This window comes from Somniosus microcephalus, chromosome 2 (genome assembly GCF_052327205.1).
Source record: "Somniosus microcephalus isolate GS21.2 chromosome 2, FLI_Smic_1.0, whole genome shotgun sequence".
Taxonomy (NCBI): domain Eukaryota; kingdom Metazoa; phylum Chordata; class Chondrichthyes; order Squaliformes; family Somniosidae; genus Somniosus; species Somniosus microcephalus.
In genome coordinates this window covers 79829109-79853467 of record NC_140988.1, presented here as the reverse complement: position 1 = coordinate 79853467, position 24359 = coordinate 79829109, and the positions used below count along the sequence as shown (strand labels likewise).

The 24359-nt window shown below is 43.5% G+C and overlaps 1 protein-coding gene across 11 annotated transcripts in view; it reads right to left on the bottom strand.

The window, feature by feature from the left end:
- rapgef2b (Rap guanine nucleotide exchange factor 2b) overlaps positions 1-24359 on the bottom strand; it is a 1083630-nt gene that overhangs the window by 786483 nt on the left and 272788 nt on the right. Inside the window, exon 1 of one of the 11 annotated variants that reach the window (XM_086010774.1) lies at positions 20040-20288. The exons of the other annotated variants lie outside the window; for them this stretch is intronic. The gene's annotated coding sequence lies outside the window, so the exon portion shown is untranslated. Of the gene's footprint in view, positions 1-20039; positions 20289-24359 lie in introns of those variants that run through there. 11 annotated transcript variants of the gene reach the window in all.

The window sequence follows — 24359 nt, the reverse complement described above, 5'->3', positions numbered from 1 at the left end:
TAGACGCCCAAGTTTGGAAAAAAGCGAGAAAGCGAGAAACAGCTCAGGGTTGTTGAGCTGAAGTCCAAGGTGCAGACATTGCGGTGCTTCAGGGAGGGGGAGAGTTACATGGACACTGTGATCCAAGAGGCTGTCACACCCCTTACGTAGTGGTACAGGTCTGGTTAGTGGTCAGGGACAGGAGGGCATGACTGCAATTCAGGCAGGTAAGGGGACCCCAGGTGAAGAACTGGAGGAGCCTCGGCCTTTGCCCTTATCCGACAGGTACGAGGATCTTGCTGTCTATGTGAAGGGGGGGAAATTCTGCAGAGTGGATGAGCAAACTGACCACGGCACCATGGTACAGGAGACCATTCATGTGGGGGGAGTGAAAGGAATGCGGTAGTGGTAGGGGACAGTATAGTCAGGGGGTTAGATACTGTTCTCTGCAGCCGTGACCGGGGGTTCCGAAGGTTTTAGAAACATAGAAGATAGGAGCAGGAGTAGGCCATTCGGCCCCTCGAGCCTGCTCCGCCATTCAATGCGATCATGGCTGATCATCCAAATTCAGTACCCGGTCCCTGCTTCCTCCCCATATGCCTTGGTCCCTTTAGCCTTGAGAAATATATCCAACTCCTTCTTGAATATATTTAATGAATTGGCCTCTACTGCCTTCTGTGGTAGAGAATTCTCTGGGTGAAGAAATTCCTCCTCATTTCTCTCCTAAATGGCCCACCCCTTATCCTTCGACTATGACCCCTGGTTCTGGACTCCCCGACCATCTGGAACATTCTTCCTGCATCTAGTCTGTCCAGTCCTGTCAGAATTTTATAAGTTTCAATGAGATCCCCTCTCATTCTTCTAAACTCCAGCGAGTACAAGCCCAATCGACACAATCTCTCCTCATACGTCATGCCTGCCATCCCAGGTATCAGCCTGGTGAATCTTCACTGAACTCCTTCCATGGCAAGAACATCCTTCCTCAGATAAGGCGACCAAAACTGCACACAATACTCAAGGTGCGGTCTCACCAAGGCCCTGTACAACTGCAGCAAGACATCCTTGTTCCTGTACTCAAACCCTCTCGCTACGAAGGCCAACATACCATTTGCCTTCTTAACCGCCTGCTGCACCTGCATGCTTACCTTCAGCAACTGGTGCACAAGGACACCCAGGTCTCGTTGCAATTCCCCTTCTCCCAATCTATTGCCATTCAGATAATAATCTGCCTTCCTGTTTTTGCTACCAAAGTGGATAACCTCACATTTATCCACATTATATTGCATCTGCCATGCTTCTGCCCAATCACCCAACCTGTCCAAATCATCCTGGAGTTTCTCGGCATCCTCCTCACAGCACACACGCCCACCCAGCTTTGTGTCGTCTGCAAATTTGGAGATATTACATCTAGTTCCCTTGTCTAGATCATTAATATATATTGTGAATAGTTGGGGACCAAGGACCGATCCCTGCGGTACCCCACTAGTCACTGCCTGCCACTCGGAAAAAGACCCGTTTATTCCAACTCTTTGCTTTCTGTCTGCTAACCAGTTCTCTATCCAAGTCAGTACCTTGCCCCCAATCCCATGTGCCTTAACTTTACACGCTAATCTCTTATGCGGGACCTTATCGAAAGCCTTCTGAAAGTCCAAATACACCACATCCACTGGTTCTCCCTTATCTATTTGACCAGTTACATCCTCAAAAAATTCCAGTAGATTAGTCAAGCACGATTTAGCCTTTGTAAATCCATGTTGACTTTGTCCGATCCTGTCACTGTTTTCCAAGTGCTCTGCTATTACATCTTTTATGATGAACTCTAGCATTTTCCCCACTACCGATGTCAGGCTTACCGGTCTGTAATTCCCCGTTTTTTCTCTACCACCTTTTTTGAATAGTGGGGTAACATTAGCTACCCTCCAATCCATGGGTACTGTTCCAGATTCCATCGAATGTTGGATGATGATCAGCAATGCATCTACTATTTCTAGGGCCATTTCCTTAAGTACCCTAGGATGTACATTATCAGGCCCTGGGGATTTATCGGTTTTAATCCCATCAATTTCCTTAACACCATTTCCCTACAAATACTGATTTCTTTCAGTTCCTCCCTTTCATCAGACCCTATGTTCCTCGACATCTCTGGGAGATTATTTGTGTCCTCCTTTGTGAAGACAGAACCAAAGTATGTATTTAATTGGTCTGCCATTTCTTTGTTCCCCATTATAAATTCCCCTGATTCTGACTGCAAGGGACCTACGCTTGACTTCACCAATCTTTTTCTCTTCACATATGTATAAAAGCTTTCACAGTCAGTTTTTATGTTCCCGCAAGCTTACTCTCATATTCTATTTTCCCCTTCTTAATTAATCCCTTTGTCCTCCTTTGTTGAATCCTAAACTGCTCCCAATCCTCAGGTTTACTGCTTTTTCTGGCCAATTTATATGTCCTCTCCTTGGATCCTATGCTATCCCTAATTTCCCTGGTTAGCCACGGTTGAGTCACCTTTTTTGTTCTATTTTTATGCCAAACTGGGATGAACAAATTCTGTAGTTCATCCATGCGGTCTTTGAATGTTTGCCATTGCCTATCCACCGTCAACCCTTTGAGTGACATTCCCCAATCAATCCTACCCAACTCGCGCCTCAGACCATTGTAGTTTCCTTTGTTTAAATTCAGGACCCTAGTCTCTGAGTCAACTACTTCATTCTCCATCTTAATGAAGAATTCTATCATATTATGATCGCTCCGACCCAAGGGGCCTCGTACAACAAGATTGTTAATTAATCCTTTCTCATTACATAATACCGAGTCTAAGATGGCCTGATCTCTGGTTGGTTCCTCGACATATTGGTCCAGGAAACCATCCCGTAAACACTCCAGGAATTCCTCCTCCACAATATTGTTATTAATTTAGTTAGCCCAATTTATATGTAGATTAAAGTCACCCATGATGACTGCTGTGCCCTTATTGCACGCTTCTCTAATTTCCCTTTTAATGCCATCCCCAACCTCCGCATTACTGTTTGGTGGTCTATATACCACTCCCACTAACGTTTTCTGCCCCTTGGTATTTCTCAGTTGCCTGCCCCGGTGCCAGGATTAAGGGCATCTCCTCACATCTGGAGAAGAACTCAGAGCGCGAAGGAGAGGATCCAGTTGTCGTGGTCCACGTAGGAACCAACGACATAGGTAGAACTAGGAATGAGAGAGTTTGAGGAGGTAGGGTCGAAATTAAAACGCAGAACCTCAAAGGTAATAATCTCTGGATTGTTACCTGAGGCACGCGCAAACTAGCATAGGGACAAGCAGATTAGAAGATTAAATGCGTGGCTGAAAGAGTGGTGTGGGAAGCAGGGGTTTCGTTTGATGGGGACTGGCACTAGTAATGGGGAAAGAGGGAGCTGTTCCGTTGGAACGGGCTCCATTTAAACCAGGCTGGGACCAGTGTCCTGGTGAATCGAATAACTAGGGCGGTAGATAGGACTTAAATCTAATGATGGGGGGTGGGAGGATTCAGGAAAGGGTAAATTCAAATACAGTAAGAGAAATGTCAAGGCTGTAGAGCAGAGTAGCAATTAGGGTAAAAATAAGCAGAGTGGGTCAAGAAGGGATAGAGCGTTACAAAGGTAATAGGGCATGAGAGACTAAAGTGACATCAGGGAAAAATAGAAAAAAGGTAAGGCTAAAGGCATTATATCTGAATGCACAAAGCATTTGCAGCAAAATAGATGAATTAATTGCACAGATAGAAATAAATGGATTTGATCTAATAGCCATTACAGAGATGTGGTTGCAGAGTGACCAAGGTTGGGAACTATATATTCCAGCATACTTGACTTTTAGAGGAGATAGACAAAATGGAAAAGGATTGGGGTAGCCCCTCAACCCTACTTCCTTCTGTGTCCGCCCCTGGAAAAAACTCTCTCCTAACTCTATTACAACTGCACTTATGAAATCCCAACTGTCCAGCCTTTGGCCCTCCATTCACCATGACATTTCTGCAGCTGCCGATCTGCTCAACCACACTCTCACCACCACCTTTGATGCCCTAGCCCCTGTTAAAAAAATTACTCTCACACCCTGGCCATTCCCCCTGGTACGGCCTTCTTCTTCACTCCCTTAAGTCCAAGGGACGCAGACTTGAACGGATATGACGGACAACTGGTTTAGCCATTCACCGCCAGATCTGGCTGGGCCACATAAAGCATTATTGGGTCCTGCTCTTGTCTGCCAAAATTGCTCACTATTCCAGGATCATTCTGGAAGGCAAAGATAAACCCCGGTTTCTATTCTCCACTGCTAGCAGTCTTCTTAAACCCCTTTCCCCTGTCTTTTCCACCCTCACCTCCGACAAGAAGTGTGAGGAGCTCGTGGACTTATTTGTCTCCAAGATTGAAACCATCCGTTCAGCTGCCTCTGCCACTTCCCTTCCCTCCCCTAGCCCATCAGGCCAAACTTCCTCTAAGGTTCTGCCCGCCCTAGCCCTGAACTCACATCTTTCCCCAGTTTCTCTCGGATCTCCCCTCATGATCTCTCTGCGCTCATCTTGTCCTTGACACCCACTTCCTGCTCCCTCGACCCTATTTCCACCAAACTACTGACCACCCAACTACCTTTTCTGGCTCCCATGTTAGCTGACATTGTTAACGGTTCTCTCTTCTCAGGTACTGTCTCCATCTTCCTCAAATCTGCCGTCATCACCTCCTCCTCAAAAAAACAACCCTTGACCCCCTCCGTCCTTGCAATCTGCCGACCCATCTCCAACCTCCCTTTCCTCGCCAAAGTCCTTGAATGTGTTATCGCCTCCCAAATTCGTGCCCATCTTTCCCACAACTCCATGGTTGAATCCCTCCAATCAGGTTTCCGCCCCTGCCACAGTACTGAAATGCCTCTCATTAATGTCACAAATGACATCCTCCTCGTCCTTAACTTGTCTGTAGCCTTTGACACAGTTGACCACTCCATCCTTCTCCAACGCCTCTCCACCGTTGTCCAGCTGGGTGGGACTGCACTCGCCTGGTTCCATTCTTATCTATCTAATCGTAGCCAGAGAATCACCTGCAATGGCTTCTCTTCCCGCTCCTGCATCGTTACCTCTGGTGTCCCCAAGGATCTATCCTTGGCCCCCTCCTATTTCTCATCTACATGTTGCCCCTTGGCAACACCATCTGAAAACGCAGCATCAGTTTCCACATGTACGCTGACGACACCCAGCTATAGCTCACCACCACTTCTCTCGACCCCTCCATGGTCTCTAGATTGTCAGACAGCTTGTCCGACATACAGTTCTGGGTGAGCAGAAATTTCCTCCAATTAAATATTGGGAAGACCGAAGCCATTGTTTTCGGTCCCCACCACAAACTCCGTTCCCTAGCCACTGACTCGGTCTCTCGCCCTAATATCTGTCTAAGGCTGAACCACACTGTTCGCAACCTTGGTGTCATATTTGACCCTGAATTGAGCTTCCGAGCACATATCTGCAGCATAACTAAGACCGCCTATTTCCAACTCCGTAACATCGCCAGTCTCTGCCCTTGCCTCAGCTCATATCGCTGCTGAAACCCTCATCTATGCCTTTGTTACCTCTAGACTTGGCTATAGAAACATAGAAGATAGGACCAGGAGTAGGCCATTCGGCCCCTCGAGCCTGCTCCGCCATTCAATGAGATCATGGCTGATCATCCAAATTCAGTACCCTGTGCCTGCCTTCTCCCCACATCCCTTGATCCCTTTAGCCTTAAGAAATACATCCAACTCCTTCTTGAATATATTTAATGAACTGGCCTCCACTGCCCTCTGTGGCAGAGAATTCCACAGGTTCACCACTCTCTGGGTGAAGAAATTCCTCCTCATCTCAGTCCTAAATGGCTTACCCCTTATCCTTAGACTATGACCCCTAGTTCTGGACTCACCGGCCATCGGGAACATCCTTCCTGCATCTAGTCTGTCCAGGCCTGACAGAATTTTATAGGTTTCGATGAGATCAACTCTCAATCTTCTAAATTCCAGTGAGTACAAGCCCAATCGACACAATCTCTCCTCATACGTCATTCCTGCCATCCCAGGTATCAGCCTGGTGAATCTTCGCTGCACTCCTTCCATGGCAAGAACGTCCTTCCTCAGATAAGGCGACCAAAACTGCACACAATACTCAAGGTGCAGTCTCACCAAGGCCCTGTACAACTGCAGCAAGACATCCTTGTTCCTGTGCTCGAACCCTCTTGCTACGAAGGCCAACATACCATTTGCCTTCTTAACCACCTGCTGCACCTGCATGCTTACCTTCAGCGACTGGTGCACAAGAACACCCAGGTCTCTTTGCACTTCCCCTTCTCCCAATCTATTGCCATTCAAATAATAATCTGCCTTCCTGTTTTTGCCACCAAAGTGGATAACCTCACATTTATCCACATTATAGTGCATTTGCCATGTTTCTGCCCAATCACCCAACCCGTCCAATTCGTACTGGAGTTTCACGACATCCTCCTCACAGCACACCCTCCCACCCAGCTTTGTGTCGTCTGCAAATTTGGAGATACTACATCCAATTCCCTCGTCCAGATCATTAATATATATTGTGAACAGCTGGGGTCCTAGGACCGATCCTTGCGGTACCCCACTAGTCACTGCCTGCCACTGGGAAAACGACCCGTTTATTCCAACTCTTTGCTTTCTATCTGCCAACCAGTTCTCTATCCAAGTCAATACCTTGCACCCAATCCCATGTGCCTTAATTTTGCAAGCACTCCTGGCTGAGCTCCCACATTCTACCCTTCGTAAACTTGAGGACATCCAAAACTTGGCTGGCCATGTCCTAACTCGCACCAAGTCCCATTCACCCATCACCCCTGTGCTTGCTGACCTACATTGGCTTCTGGTTAAGCAGCACCTCGTTTTCAAAATTCTCATCCTTGTTTTCAAATTACTCCATGGCCTCGCCCCTCCCTATCTCTAATCTCCTTCAGCCCCCACCCCCCGAGATATCTGTGCTCCTCTAATTCTGCCCTCTTGAGCATCCCTGATTATAATCGATCAACCTTTGGTGGTCGTGCCTTCTGTTGCCTAGGCCCTAAACTTTTGAATTCCCGCCTAAACCTCTCCGCCTCGCTACCTCCCTTTCCTCCTTTAAGACGCTCCTTAAAACCTACCTCTTTGACCAAGCTTTTGGTCACCTGCCCTAATTTCTCCTTAGGTGGTTCGGTGTCCAATGTTTTGCCTTATAATACTTCTGTGAAGCAACTTGTGACGTTGTTGTTGTAGCCTTGATAATAAAGAATGGGAAAAAGACAGTAGAGAGAAAGGATCTTAGCTCAGAAAATCAAGAAGTAGAATCAGTTTGGGTGGAGCTAAGAAACAACAAGGGACAGAAAACGTTGGTGGGAGTAGTTTATAGGTCCCCTGACAGTAGTTGCATAGTTGGGCAGAGTATAAATCAGGAAATTAGAGGTGCATGTAACATGGGTAATTCAGTAATCATGGGGAACTTTAATGTTCATATAGACTGAGCAAACCAAATTTGCAGTAATAGTGTGGAGGACAAGTTCATGGAATTTATCCAAGATAGCTTCCTAGATCAGTATGTCGAGGAACCAACTACGGTACAGCCTATTTCAGATCTAGTATTGTGACTGGGTTAGTAATAAGTAAGGGTTAATTAATAACCTTGTAGTAAAGGAGCCTCTGAGGAAGAATGATCATAATATGACAGAATTTTAGAATGAGTTTGAGAGTGATTTAGTTAAATCCGAAACTAGGGTCTTAAATCTAAACAAAGCAAACAATGTAGGTATAAGGGGCGAGTTGGCTAAGGTACATTGGGAAACTAGATTAAAAGAAACGAAGGTAGATAAGCAATGGCAAACATTTAAAGAAATAATGCATAATTTGCAACGAATATGCATTCCCCTAAGGAAGAAAAACCCCACAGGAATAGTGGTCCAACCGTGGCTTACAAGAGAAGTTAAAGATAGTATTAGATTAAAGGAAGAAGCTTTTAATGTTGCAAAAAATAGTAAGCCTGAAGATTAGGAAGATTAGGAAGATTTTAGAATTCAGCAAATGATGACCAAGAAGTTGATAAAGCAAGAGAAAAGAGAATGAGAGTAAACTATCATTGTAAAAGCTTCTATAGGTATGTAAAAAGGAAGAGATTAGTGAAAGTAAATGTGGGACTCTTAGAGGCTGAGACAGGAGAAATTATAATGGGGAATAAGGAAATGGCAGAGACATTAACCAAATACATTATATCTGTCTTCACGGTAGAAGACACAAATAACATTCCAGAAATAATGGTGAACGAAGGGTCTCACAAGAATGAGGAACTAAAGAAATAAGTATTAGCAAAGAAATAGTACTGGAGGAATTAATGGGACTAAAAGTCAACAAATTCCCTGGACCTGATGGCCTACATCCTAGGGTTTTAAAAGAGATAGCTATAGAGATAGTGGATGCATTGGTTTTGATCTTCCAGAATTCCCTAGATTTGACAAGGATAATGGATTGGAAGGTAGCAAATGTAACCCTGCTATTCAAGAAAGGAGGGTGAGAGAAAATAAGAAACTATAGATTAGTTAGTCTGACATCAGTAGTAGGGAAAATGCTTGAATCTATTATTAGGGACATGGTGACAGGACGCTTAGAAAAGCATAATATGATTGGGCAGAGTCAACACAGATTTATAAAAGGGAAATCGTGCTTGACAAATCATTAGAATTTTTTGAGGTTGTAACTAGCAGGGTAGAGAAGGGGGAACCAGTGGATGTAGTGTATTTGGATTTTCAAAAAGCATTCGATAAGGTGCCACACAAGAGGTTATTACACAAAATTAGGGGTCATGGGATTGGGGGTAATATATTAGCATGGATTGAGCAGTGGTTAATGGACAGAAAACAGGTCATTTTTGGATTGGCAGGCTGTAACTAGTTGGGTATCTCAAGGATTAGTGCTTGGACCTCAGCTATTTACAATCTATATTAATAACAGTAATCCAAGTTTGCTGACGATACAAAGTTAGATGGGAAATTAACCTGTGAGGAGGACGCAAAGAGGCGGCAAAGGTATATAGACAGGTTAAGTGAGTGGGCAAGAACATGGCAGTGGAATATAATGTGGAGAAGTGTGAAGTTAACCACTTTGGTAAGGAAAAATAGAAAAGCAGAACATTTTTTAAATGGTGAGAGACTGGAAAATGTTGGTATTCAGAGGGACCTGGATGTCTTTGTACACAAATCACAGAAATTTAACATGCAGGTACAGCAAGCAATTAGGAAAGCAAATGGGATGTTAGCCTTTACTGCAAAGGGATTAGAGTATAAGAGTAAAGAAGTCTTACGGCAATTATATAGGACCTTGGTGGGACCACACCTGGAGTATTTGTACAGTTTTGTTCTCCTTACACAAAGAAGGAGATACTTGCCTTAGAGGGAGTGCAACGAAGATTCACTAGACTGACTCCTGGGATGAGGGGATTGTCCTACGAGGAGAGATTGAGTAGACTAGGTCTATATTCCCTAGAGTTTAGAAGAATGAGAGATGATTTCATTCAAACATATAAAATTTTTGCAGGACTTGACAGGGTAGATGCTGGGAGGAAGTTCCCCCGAGCTGGGGAGGCTAGAACTCATGATCACAGTCTCAGAATAAGGGGTCGGCCATTTAGGACTGAGATGAGCAGAAATTTCTTCACTCAAAGGGCTGTGAATCTTTGGAATTCTTTACCCCAGAGAGCTATGGATGCTCAGTCGTTGAGTATATTTAAGACAGAAATCGATAGATTTTTGGATGCTAAGGGAATCAAGGGATATGGGGATAGTGTGGGAAGGTGGATTTGAGGTCGATCATCAGCTGTGATCTTCATGAATGGTGAAGCAGGCTCAAAGGGCCGAATGGCCTACTGCTCCTATTTCTTATGTTCTTATGTCACAATCCTGGAAGCTTTTATGGCGATAATACAGATTCTCTCTCTGTAATCAGTATCACTTTAACAAGTAGACCCTTTCAAAGGTTGTATAAATCAATCTTGCTCTGCCACCTGGTCTGTTTCACAGGTCTGTAATCAGCTGCATCCTTTTTCCAAGTCCTCTTACCTCTGCAATCACCCTTTTTGATGCATCAGAATTTCTTTATGGTTTTCAAATCAACAGAAGCAAACCTGCAAGGATTGAAACTTTTGCAAGAACTTGATGAAAAGATGGAGGGCAAGGAAAAACTAACCATCTAATTTGGATAGGCTGGAGTTGGCATATTGCTAGAGCCAACACTTTTTTATCATCCTGGAAGGTAAGACAAGATAGCTGATGAATCAATTTCCAACCACCATCCCAATCCAACACTAAAACATTCCACCTACGCTACAGTGAGATAAAAAATGGACCACACACATCAGTGGAGTTCAACAATATTTACTGTTGTAGCCTGAACTCCAAAAATCAAGAAAGCAAATATCCTAAGCCTAAAGTGTAATCCTCAAAATTGAACATTAATAGGTTGCATCGAGTTGAACTCAGCTAAACCTGTGAAATGATAATTCTGAACTGAGCGATGTTAAACTGAACACAAATAACATGCTGTAATTCCAAGATGAAGTTGTTCTAATTGTGAAGATTAAGTCGACAATCATCTTATACTCAACTACACAGTAATGTAACTAAAACACAATCCAATTCAGCCCTGAATGCCTTTGGGACGAGCTAAATGAGTTGTTTATCTAGTCTGACTTGAGAAGAAACAGCCCATTTGGCCAAACAGGTCTATGCGCCACACGAGCCTCCTCCCACCTACTTCATCTCACTCTATCAGCATATCCTTCTGTTTCATTCTCCCTCATGATCCAATCTAGCTTCCCCTAAAATGCATTTACACTTTTCGTCTCAACCACTCCATGTGGTAGCAAGTTCCACATTCTCACCACTCTGAGTAAAAAGTTTCTCCTCAATTCCCTATTGGATTTATTAGTGACTACTGTAACTTGTATTTATGGCCCCATGTTTTGGACTCCCCCACAAGTGGAAGCATCCTCTCTACGTCTACATCATCAACAAACCCCTTCATAATTTTAAAGACCTCTATCAGGCTCTTTTATATTATAAAGTTTTAAAGTTTGCAGGCAATGTACTTTATATCAAAAGAATTGCCACAGGTATTTATTCTCCAAATATATCTCTTGTATTTGGAATAGCTCACAAACCTCCTACTGCATTAAGCATTTACCATCTTTTAATTCTGAAGCTTCAAATATTGCAATGCTCTGATAAATCAAAAGTCACACAATAAATTATAACAAGACGGATTCTGGAGTCTGCTATTATGTAATGCTACAGAAATAATTATTAAACATATCCCCTAACCGTACAACTGGTTCACTGCTTCCCTCTGATCGTGGGCTCTATTTGGGAATTGCTTATAACAGGAGTCCATTACTTTGTGGAATTAAACAGTTCTCAATGCTTTGTTACATGAAGTGAGACTTGCTATTGAGCAGGCGAGACTGACATTATCTCCCACATCACACACAAAAAGTAGCTGTCGGTCAAGTCAACAACTTGCATTTATATAGCACCTTTAACATAGTAAAACGTCCCATGGCGCTCCACAGGAGCGTTATCAAACAAAATTTGATACCCAGCCACATAACAAGATATTAGGACAGGTGAGAGCTAGGTTTTAAGGATTGTCTTAAAGGAGGAAAAGGAACTAGAGAGGTGGAGAGGTTTAAGGAGGGAATTCCTGAGCTTAGGGTCTAGGCAGCTGAAGGCATGGCTGCCAATGGTGGAGAGATGAAAATCGGGGATGGCAAGAGGCCAAAATTGGAGGAGTCAAGGAGTGGTATAATGACTGTTTAATCCATTCCATGCGTCTTCTTGAGCAGACTATGTGATGGACAGTAACCACAAAACCATATAATTGAGGTAGAGAACAGAAAAATAATTAAAAGAACCTAGGAATTAACTTATGGGAAGCGGTCGTATCTTTGATGCTGGATCATATTTGATCATGAGAAAGATTATATATTGTGTACCTAGAGTACTTTTCTCTTGCATCTTTAAGATGAAGCCTCGATAATTTGGAAGATGTTTTAAAATCTGTTCAGATTACAGTGAGCCAGAATGCAGGCGGTTGAAGGCAAAAATTACCCCATCTTCATTATAAACAATTATTACCTCAAAAACGAATCAACTGTAAATGAACACAACCTGATGCTGCAATTACAAGTGGGTCAGATTGAAAAGATGTTATGGGGTATATCTGTAAAGGAATCATAATCAATGTACTGCAAAATCTTCAACCACAATTCAACACTATGAAAATTTTAAACAACTGGGAGCACATCTAACATTAAATTCAAATATCTAAAATGTATTCCAATAATAGATCTTTTATAACCTTGAAGTCATATTACTGTGGGTCTATAGTACAACCACTTCCCTCTACAGCACCAGATACTAGTAAACAAAATCAATAGAAAGTGATTTTACAAGATGTCTTTTATATATGTAAATAGAAAACCTTGCACCAACAGTAGTCGCAGTGTAAATGCAGCCTAAGTAACCGCAAGACGACCACCAACTGATGTTACGCTTTATATATCTATTATATTCCACAAAAAATGTCATACGCTCATGTATTAAATCTATAATTAAGAATTCAAAAATACAACTAACCAAATACTTAGTGAAGTAATACTGTGTCAGAGATAGTTAACAATTTTTATGTTGATGATAAAAGGATATTACTGGAGTAGGTACATATACCCTTTAAGTGAATTTTTAAAAAAACATACAAACATCCTGGTATTGTTTGGAAACTAGCTGGATTCCATTTAATTTTATTTACATACTTGAAATTCTAGTACTTAATTATTAGCATTCTTTACCCTCGTAAACAATTTCATGAAACAGCTTATTTTCTGTTGACTTGTTATGGTTATCATGACTGAAGATAATGATCAGAAGGTTGCAGACAAAGTAACACCACCCCCTTAAATTACATCTAATATTCACTAATACAAACCTGCATGGCTATTCTTGACTTGACCTGCTTAGTGTCATTTAGATGTCATACCATACAAAATGTACCAAGCATTTTACATATCTCAGCCTACTGCAGTACTCTTAACTACATTAAGAAACAATATTTTAAATATTTTAAACCATTCTCTTAGTCAAGTTGAAAATTAAATTTCAACTTTGAGTATTACATGTCGAGACAAATTTAAAAAAAAAAATGTTTCTGGGATGTGGGTGCCACTGGCAAGGCCAGCATTTATTGTCCATCCCTAATTGCCCTCGAGAAGGTGGTGGTGAGCCGCCTTCTTGAACCGCTGCAGTCCGTGTGGTGAAGGTACTCCCACAGTGCTGTTAGGTAGGGAGTTCCAGGATTTTGACCCAGCGATGATTAAGGATCGGCGATATACTTCTAAATCAGGATGGTGGGGAACTTGGAGGTGGTGGTGTTCCCATGCACCTGCTGCCCTTGTCCTACTAGATGGAATAGGTCGCAGGTTTGGGAGGTGCTGCCGAAGAAGCCTTGGCGAGTTGCTGCAGTGTATCTTGTAGATAGTACACACTGGAGCCACGGTATGCTGGTGGTGGAGGGAGTGAATATTTAAGGTGGTAGATGAGGTGCCAATCAAGCGGGCTGCTTTGTCCTGGATGATGTCGAGCTTCTCGAGTATTGCTGGAGCTGCACTCATCCAGGCAAGTGGAGAGTATTCCATCACACTCCTTACTTGTGCCTTTAGATGGTGGAAAGGCTTTGGGGAGTCAGGAGGTGAGACACTCGCCGCAGAATACCTAATCTCTGACCTGCTCTTGTTGCCACAGTATTTATGTGGCTGGTCCAGTTAAGTTTCTGGTCAATGGTGACCCCCAGGATGTTGATGGTGGGGAATTCGGTGATGGTAATGCTGTTGAATGTCAAGGGACGGTGGTTAGACTCTCGCTTGTTGGAGATAGTCATTGCCTGGCACTTGTATTGCGCAAATGTTACCTGCCACTTATCAGTCCAAGCCTGAACGTCATCCAGGTCTTGTTGCATGCGGGCATGGAGTGCTTCATTATCTGAGGAGTTGTGAATGGCACTGAACACTATGCAGTCACCAGCGAACATCCCCATTTCTGACCTTTATGTTGGAGGGAAGGTCATTGATGAAGCAGCTGAAGATGGTTGGGCCTAGGATACTGCCCTAAGGAACTCCTGCAGTGATGTACTGGGGCTGTGATGATTGACCTTCAACCACCACAACCATCTTCCTTTGTGCTAGGTATGACTCCAGCCAGTGGAGAGTTCCCACCCCACCCCCCTCCCAATTCCCATTGACTTCAGTTTTAGCTGGGCTCCTCCTTCATGCCACACTCGTGTCAAATGCTGCCTTGATGTCTAGCAACTCTGGAATTCAGCTCCTTTGTCCATGTTTGCACCAAGGCTGTAATGAGGTCAGGAGCCGAGTGGTCTTGGCGGAACCCAAATTGGGCATCAGTGAGCAGGTTTTTGGTGAGTAAGTGCCGCTCGATAGCACTGTCGACGACTCCTTGCACCACTTTGCTGATGATTGAGAGTAGACTGATGGGGCGGTAATTGAGTGGAATGGATGTGTCCTGCTTTTTGTGGACAGGACATACCTGGGCAATTTCCCATATTGTCAGATAGATGCCAGTGTTGTAGCTGTACTGGAACAGCTTGGCTAGAGGCGCGGCTAGTTCTGGAGCACAAGTCTTCAGCATGACAGCCGGGATGTTGTCAGAGCCCATAACCTTTGCTGTATCCAGTGCGCTCAGCCGTTTCTTGACATCATGTGGAGTGAATCGAATTGGCTGAAGACCGGCTTCTGTGATGGTGGGGACCTCAGGAGGAGGCCGATATGGATCATCCACTCGGCACTTCTGGCTGAAGATGGTTGCAAAAGCTTCAGCCTTGTCTTTTGCACGCACGTGCTGTGCTCCACCATCATTGAGGATGGGGATATTCATGGAGTCTCCTCCTCCCGTTAGTTGTTTAATGGTCCACCACCATTCACGACTGGGTGTGGCAGGACTGCAGAGCTTTGATCTGATGCGTTGATTGTGGGATCGCTTAGCCCTGTCTATAGCATGCTGCTTCCGTTTTTTAGCATGCATGTAGTCCTGTGTTGCAGCTTCCCCAGGTTGGCACCTCATTTTTAGGTACGTCTGGTGCTGCTCCTGGCATGCTCCTCTGCACTCCTCATTGAACCAGGGTTGGTCCCCTGGCTTGATGGTAATGGAGGAGTACTGATTCATCAGCTGAGGGAGGGCGGTAGGTGGTAATCAGTAGGAGGTTTCTTTGCCCATGCTTGACTTGAAGCCATGAGACTTCATGGGGTCCGGAGTCAATGTTGAGGGCTCCCAAGGCCACTCCTTCCCGACTGTATACCACTGTGCCGCCACCCCTGGTGGGTCTGCCCTGCCGGTGGAACGACCCAGGGATGGTGATGGAGGAGTTTGGGTCATTGGCTGAAAGGTATAATTCTGTGAGTATGACTGTCAGACTTGACTAGTCTATGGGACAGCTCTCAATTTTGACACAATTCCCCAGATGTTGGTGAGGAGGACTTTGCAGGGTCGACTGGGCTGGGTGTGCCGTTGCCGTGTCCGTATCCAGTGCCGAGGTCGATGTCAGGTGGTTCGTCCAGTCTCAATCTTATTATTGTATTTCGTAGCGGTTTGTTACAACTGAGTGGCTTGTTAGGCCATTTCAGAGGGCAGTTAAGAGTCAACCACATTGCTGTGGGTCTGGAGTCACATATAGGCCAGACCAGGTAAGGACAGCAGATTTCCTTCCCTAAAGGACATTAGTGAACTAGATGGGTTTTTACAACAATCCTATAGTTTCATGGTTACCATTACTGATGCTAGCTTTTTTTAAATTCCAGATTTTTATTTAATTAACTAAATTTAAATTCCCCAGCTGCCGTGGTGGGATTTGAACTCACGTCTCTGGATCATTAGTCCAGGCCTCTGGATTACTAGCCTAGTAACATTACCACTATGCTACCGTTCCCTAACAATGTATATTTTGTTTTAAAAATCTCAATGAAACCCAAAAAAACTTTTGTTAGACAAACTGCAAATATTTTTGCATTATTCAAGGAATCTTGACTTTGCATTCACTCTACATGCACCAATCCTAACTCTTCACAAGCTTTACACTCAAAATATATTTCTGTCTCAACCACTGGAGCTGAATTTATTTTAAAATCAGAATGCAACAAATACAGTACATCCATCATAGGGTTAAATGTTTAAACACTATGACAACTGACTGTTCCAAAGGACGTTTTGGCCAGATTAGTTTTTCTTTCTGAACATCTTGTGTCATTATATTTATATAAAATTGTTTGTGGGTAAACCCAAAATGCTTAACATAACAAAATAATGAAGATTCTATGAGTTATAGTTGAATATTTTACATATTTGTCTTATGTAACTTTTTTTGGAGGTTAGTCTCAGTCACTAAGGATATCCAGAAACAATCATGCAGTCGTCAGCTGCTGTGATTACCAAAGTACTTTGTTGCAAAATTACACACCTAATTATAGCCCAAAGCAAGTCATACGACAGTACAGTCAAAATGTTACTGCTGTGGCCTACATTTTAAAAAAAGTTACCAATTTCTATGACCTTTCTGAATGCATCGTCTGCTCTGCTGACTCGCATTTGCTCTTTATAATGAGATACCCCCACATAGAATTTGGTCAATAAAATGCTGAAACAGTCTGACGAAGCAAATTAGTCGCAGCTTTTTTGATATTTGTAACCAGGAATACAATGAAATGGATATTCAAATCGATTATGTTTACAATAACACAATGTTTTGTTAGTTCTAGTCTTCCATTTATCTTAAAATTCTTCAAATTTACAGTCATGTACTTTGAGTACAGAATTATCCTAATGCACAATTCTGTTTCTACTGACAAAGGATTTATGCATATTGCAGTAAGGCCATACTAATCGATTCTCACCCTAGAAAAAGGAGAAATTTCACCACATATTTTAACAAATTAGTCTCAAAAACCCTTTACAACAACAGAAGTTAAAATCCAACAATATTGTAAACCACAATTTTCCAATCTTGATTTGCATCAAATCTGACTTCAAATCCAGTACACTGCAGAACTGTAATCTGATATTACTGGATGTCACTGAGCAACTGCTGAAATATTTCAACTATCACTTTATCTCAAATGGGGTGACTGGATCTTGGTTTACATCTAACTGGGAGTATGCTTTTAACATCCCTATTCTTGAACAAAAAAAATCCAGATTCGTTTATCTTTTTGAACATCTGGTATCATTATAATATTTATAGAACTGTTTGTGGGTAAACCTGACATGCTTAACATGCAACAAAATATTGACGATTCTGTGAGTTATAGTTGAATATTTTACATATTTGCCTTATGAAATAGTCCTAACATTTGAGTTATAAAAGTAATATATAAATACATTCTTAAAGCAGAAGAATTGAATCACTTAGAATTGCTCTAGTAACTCCCTTGGACATTCTTCTGTATGAATCGTTCATGCTTAAAACATTCACACTCTCTTCCCACCTTTCCACTCCAACAAAAAACCTTAGTAATATAGATTGGATAACAAAGAATAGATGAGTACAGATTAGATCATAAATCACAAAAGAAAAGTTTGATTTACAGTGGTCTCCCAAACTTCAAGATTAGTCTTAAAATCACACACTTAATTTTACACAGAAAATAATTCTGTTTTTAGTGCAGTTAGATGCTGTCCTTGTATTACAAGGTGACATTCATTCAAGATCAATAATTATGACATATACCTGCAGGTTTACTCAATTTACATGTCATATACCAGAAATTATATATTTTTATACACATACATATATGCCCATCTTAAACTGAGAAGTTAGCTTAAGCTGGAGCAGCTAAAGGGCAAGACTTACTGATAAGAATCACTTGATATATCCCTGTTCCCCAGTTATTTATTTAGGATAGGACACCAAGTAAAAAAAATACACTTATAAAAAACATCTGTTCATACACCTCTGGTAAGCCTGGAAAACCAGCTTGGTCGCCATCAAAACAAAAATCTACATAAGGCCTGTACAGGAATGTTACACATGGAGAAGAATGCTGTTTAGATCAGGAATGCTGATTCAGACTACCTCATATGTATGCCTTTATGATCATTTTGATTTGATGTGCTAGAATGAGAAATAATTAATATTTTTTCAAAACCTATACAGTACAATATTCCTTTTGTGGTTGGTGAGCCACTTTATACACACACAAAACATAATTCCCCTTGATATTATTATACTTCTGTGATCTGTAAATGCAATTACTACACGAATGCATTAATACAATAAAAAAAATTCCCAGCTTGTCAAAACAGTGTTCTATTCTTACAACAGTATTTTTCCACTGTTAGGTCATAAATAGTTTAACCTTTTCTTCAGAGAATGTCAGATTCAGTTTGCCTCTTGAAAAGAATTTTGAAATGGAGTCTTCAAAATAAACATCACTGTTTCAATTTATCCCTGGCTTATGATTGCATAGCACATACTTACAGATTATGCATTGAAGTAGAATGCATTACCAGTCAGGCTGACTACTCATTTATTTAAAGTTCTTTACCCTTAACCTGGGCCTCTACATTCCAATTTCACAGCAGTCCAACCCCCACTGCTATGCTAGTCCTCTCTATGGCACCACAAATGTTAACTTCATGTAGCCTGCATTCTCAGTACTGAATTAAAAGTACTTTACAATTCGTCACTAATTATCTTTATACACTGTAGCTCGCTTTGCCAAGACAACAAACTTCAATACTGATGGAAGTTTATAATGAAAATAGCAGCACCAGAATAAAAGCTTTTCACAACATTTGTCAAAGCTATTATATTGCTCTAACCATTACTGCTATATTTTCACTGATCATTTTTAGGTAATAGTGAGCAAGATTGATGTGCACATAATGTCATATGAGGATGTAATCTACATCATGGTCCAAAAAAGTATCGTTCCAATCACCCAAAAATCATTCACATTTTTCTTAAAAATCTCTCCCCTCTCCTTACTCATCAGAGTGCAAGGGACAACACTGGGATAAGAATAGTCTGTAAGCCTAGATTGCACCAGAGAATTGAAGATAACCAGAGCTGACTAGTGGGATATTTTGCATTTATGTTTGATGTTGTAATTGTGCTAAGTAGGTTGCCCAGACAATGTACTCTTCTGTCTGACTCCATTGTTTTGAACAAAAGACTTCTTTAGTACATACTGAAGCCTGTTAATCAGAATGTCTGTGTGGAAATATAATCAATTTAAGCAAGTTTTCCTCGTACAAGTGAAACAAAACACACACAGTTCTTCTAACTTCATCAGTGACAAAAGAGAGACTTTCCTTTTGTCAGAAACATAAACTATTCCAAGCTTTATTCCTTTCAGTGATTACACAGCATCTTTAATAGTATCCCAGCAGGCATTCAGCTGTTTCTGAACAATGGCATATACTCCTGACCGAAAGGGTTACTTCACTGCAATAATTTATTTTTCATTAAAATGCACCGAGTACATTGCGTGGAAAATATGACTCATAACTGTACTCTATAATTACACATATACTGGAAATCAATACAATGAAAAGGTAAGTAGATATGATAAATACCAACATCTGTCCAGCCACCAACCCAGAAACGCTGACTAAACTAAAAAAAAAATCTGAATCCCATTTCTCATGCACTATTTTAAACAAATTAAATCATCAAATGGGGTTTGAAAGCTTTCAACATTGAGCCTCATTCTCTAAGATGTTAAATTCTTCTCAGACTCTTCTCATATAATATTTATGACAGGCATCTCCAGTAGGAAAGACAAAATCTAACTCATTCAGCTAAATCATACCACCACTCGCCCTACTTACCAGGCTGGTATGCGGCCATTGTAAAAGCAGCTCATTATCTGAGCTACACCAACAGTCACACTGATGTTTGTTGCTTTAGAAAGCAAAAATACAAAACCAAATAGAACTTCAGCGACAAACATAAAACAATTCTCTGACCTGTACCTTTTAATCAAAGCCCAAGTTGTATCATTTTATCAAAAAGGCCTTTTTCTTTGCAGTATTTTCTATCCCAGGCAGAGTTTGGAATCTCGGCTCCTCTTCTGTTGCTGTACGTGGAGAGGCAAGTGAAGCCAAAATTCCATCGGACGGCTCATTTCCTGCCTTAGTGACCTGACTACCTCTACTGGCTGCAGATATGTGCAGCATATGTCGCTTGTGCATTGCTTCCGCATACCATTTTCATGACCTCAGCTGTTGCCTGACAGCTGCTCTTCATACGCTGCCATTCAAGAAACGGCTGATTACTAAGTTGTTAGTCATTTTAACATATATCCATGTTCCAAGGTCAACCAAAGTGCTGCCTTTGATACACAATACAGCAATCAACACTTTAAATAAAGTGTTAATTTAATCCCCTATTTATATAATAGCACTACTACATCTACAGGCAGCCCTGCTATATGAATAAGGGAAGCATAGATGGCTCCAGAGGCAACAAACACAAACAAACACCAAATAGTTTTATCCCTGACTCCAGAAACAATGCACCACAGAATGTCAAATGTAGATGGGTGCCTCTGGCACTACAATTTTTTTCCTCTCATTTTGTTTGAGCTCTCAGTCTCTGTACAAGCCAACAATGTTGTTTTCACATTCCTGGCCTTCACAAATCTCTCCCCCACCCCACCCCCACCTAGCATCTCTGTGTTTGTGACTTTTCAGCAACTTCCTATGTGCAGTTGTTCCAGTGTCCCTGCAGCTCTCCTTTATAGTTTATCGAAGTATAAACAGGACTAAAGTGGAACAATAGCAACCAGATCAGATTGCAGAAGCAGTTCTACTATTTGGCACTAACATTCAGCACATCATTCATTTCCAAAACTAATTCATAGGCTTCTAAGGTAAAGGCTTTTGTTGAACAGCCAACTGTCAGCTATCAACTGCACCCAAATTACCAAACAAAAAAAGATACACCAAAGCACTTTAGTGCATTGCCTCAACACCACAACTGACAGAAAAGTAGAGAAAGTGAAAGCCTCAGGGCGAAAAATACTGACTTGGGTGAATATTTTGGTTTAGAAATGACATTACATTGACCAAATTTTAATGAGTATATTAAAAAAATTCATTTAAGACCAAAGTGTAAAATTTGGCATTATCATTTCATTTTACAGTTTATACCATGGCTCAGTTGGTAGCACACTTGCCGCCAAGTCAGAAGGCTTTCAAGTCTCACTCCAGAGACTTCAGCACAGAATCCAGGCTGACATTCCAGTGCAGTACTGATGTGCCATCAATAACTCAAAGACAAGAAGTTAAAGGATTCAACTGAAGGCTTTTAATCGCTAAGAACATTGCACGTCATTCCACATCGGATTCGTCTGGCAGAATGACTCATACAGCTCTTGAGACCTTTATATGACAAAAGACAGGGGCGGAGCCAATACACACAATAGGGGAAAAGGGGGCGGTACACACAATACAATGCAGGTAAAACACAGGGGCTGATGAAGACATATATTTAATCACATTCACCCCTTCTACAGATTTAGTCTGTCCGGGGGTGTGATAGTCCTTCCTGAACGTCGCAACAGTACCTCGGGTTCCGACCGGGAGTCCGTGGTGCCCTCCTGGGCATACCCATGTGCTGGGGGTGTTGCAGGTACTTCTGGGGGTGGTGAGGATACCTCTGGGGATGGTGGAGGTTCTTCTGGGGGTGGTGAGGATGGGTCGTCGTCGCTTCCTGCTGAGGCGAGATCCTTTATGGACACGGTGTCCTCACGCCCGTCGGCGTGCTTGACGTACGCGTACTGTGGGTTTGCGTGGAGTAGGTGTACTGCCTCCACGAGGGGATCCGTTTTGTGGCCCCTCACATGCTTCCGTAATAGGACTGTCCCTGGGGTGGAGAGCCACGAAGGTAGGGACACTCCCGAGGTTGATTTGCGGGGAAAAACAAACATCTTGTGAGGAGTGGCGTTAGTAGCAGTACACAGTAGCGACCTTATCGAGTGGAGTACGTCTGGGAGGACCTCTTGCCAGCGGGAGGTAGGGAGGCCTTTAGGCCTTAGTGCTAAGGTGACCGCCTTCCACACCGTCGCGTTCTCCCTCTCCACTTGCCCATTACCCCGGGGGTTATAACTAGTGGTCCGACTCGTGGCTATCCCCTTCGACAGCAGGTATTGGCGCAGTTCGTCGCTCATGAACGACGCTCCCCTGTCAGTGTGGATGTAGTTCGGCATGCCGAATGTGTAAAACAGGCTGCCGAGGCACTTGATGACCGTGGCACTGGTCATGTCTGGGCAGGGGTAGGCGAATGGGAAGCGGGAGTACTCGTCCACAATGTTGAGAAAGTACACATTGCGGTCGGTGGAGGGGAGTGGTCCCTTGAAATCTAAGCTCAGGCGCTCAAATGGCCGTGTAGCTTTGATCAGGTGGGCTCGGTCGGGCCTGTAAAAACGGGGCTTGCATTCCGCACAGGTGCGGCAGCCCCTGGTCATAGACCGGACCTCCTCGATGGAATAGGGCAGGTTACGGGATTTTATAAAGTGAAATAGCCGGGTGACCCCCGGGTGGCAGAGGCCATTGTGGAGGCCCTGTAGCCTGTCCCCCTGGATGCTGGCACACATCCCTCGTGATAGGGCGTCGGGGGATTCGTTGAGGGCCCCCGGCCTATATATTATGTCGTACTCAAACGTGGAGAGTTCGATCCGCCACCTGAGAATTTTGTCGTTCTTGATCTTCCCCCTCTGTTTGTTATTAAACATGAAGGCTACCGACCGCTGGTCGGTAAGCAGGGTGAAGTGTTTGCCGGCTAGGTAGTGCCTCCAGTGCCGCACTGCCTCCACTATGGCCTGGGCCTCCTTCTCTACCGAGGAGTGCCTGATCTCGGGCCCTTGGAGGGTTCTTGAGAAAAAGGCTACGGGCCGCCCATCCTGGTTGAGGGTGGCTGCTAAAGCGAAGTCGGACGCATCGCTTTCGACCGGGAAAGGGATGTTTTCGTCCACTGCCCGCAGCGCGGCCTTCTCAATGTCGTGTTTAATGCTGTTGAAGGCGGCGTGGGCCTCAGCCGTGAGCGGGAAGGACGTTGATTTCAGGAGGGGACGGGCCTTGTCAGAATAATTGGGGACCCATTGGGCGTAATAGGAGAAAAACCCCAGGCACCTTTTCAGGGCCTTGGGAGTGTTTGGTAGGGGTAGCTCCCGTAGGGGACGCAATCGGTCGGGGTCCGGACCGATTTCCCCGTTTTCCACCACGCAGCCCAGGATACAGAGGCGCGTGGTGCTAAAGACACACTTATCCTCGTTGTAGGTGAGATTGAGTCTGAGGGCGGTTTTCAGAAATCTTGCGAGGTTCGAGTCTTGGTCTTGCTGGTCATGGCCGCAGATGGTGACGTTGTCTAGGTATGGATAGGTGGCTGTTAACTGGTTCTCATCGACCATGCGGTCCATCTCCCGCTGGAAGACCGAGACCCCATTCGTTACCCCAAAGGGGACTCTGAGGAAGTGGTAGAGGCGTCCGTTCGCCTCGAAGGCGGTGTATGGACGGTCCTCCGGCCTAATGGGGAGCTGGTGGTATGCCGATTTTAGGTCGATGGTGGAAAACACCCGGTATTGCGCGATTTGGTTAACCATATCCGCTATGCGGGGCAGAGGGTAGGCGTCTAGCTGGGTGTATAGATTAACCGTCTGGCTATAATCTATCACCATCCGCTTCTTTTCGCTACCCTTAACTACCACTACCTGGGCGTGCCACGGGCTGGTACTGCATTCGATGATACCCTCCCGCTTGAGTCTTTCTACTTCAGACGCAATGAACCGTCTGTCCTCCCAGCTGTACCGCCTACTCTTGGTCGCTATGGGTCGACAGTTGGGTGCGAGGTTGGTGAACAGAGAGGGCGGCTTGACCTTCAGGGTAGCCAGACCGCACACCGTGAGGGGCAGCTGGGACCCACCGTAGGTAAGCGTGATACTTTGGTGGTGGCACTGGAAGTCCAGACCCAAGATCACGCTCACACAGAGATCTGGCATTATCAACAGTTTAAAATCTCTGTAATCAGTGCCTTTTACCGACAACATAACCGCGCAGAAACCTGTAATTTTTGAGGTATGAGCCTTATCAGCCATGGCGATTTTGCCCTGTGTAGGGACTATCGTTAGTGAAAGTCGTTTTACCAGGCTAGAATGAATAAAGCTTTCGGTGCTCCCGCAGTCAATCAAGCATTTAACCTTGTTCCCGTTTACCTCTATGTCCATCATTGATCTAGACAACTGATGCGGCCTGGATTGATCCACTGTGATTGAGGCCACCAGTGGGTCCTGGGGG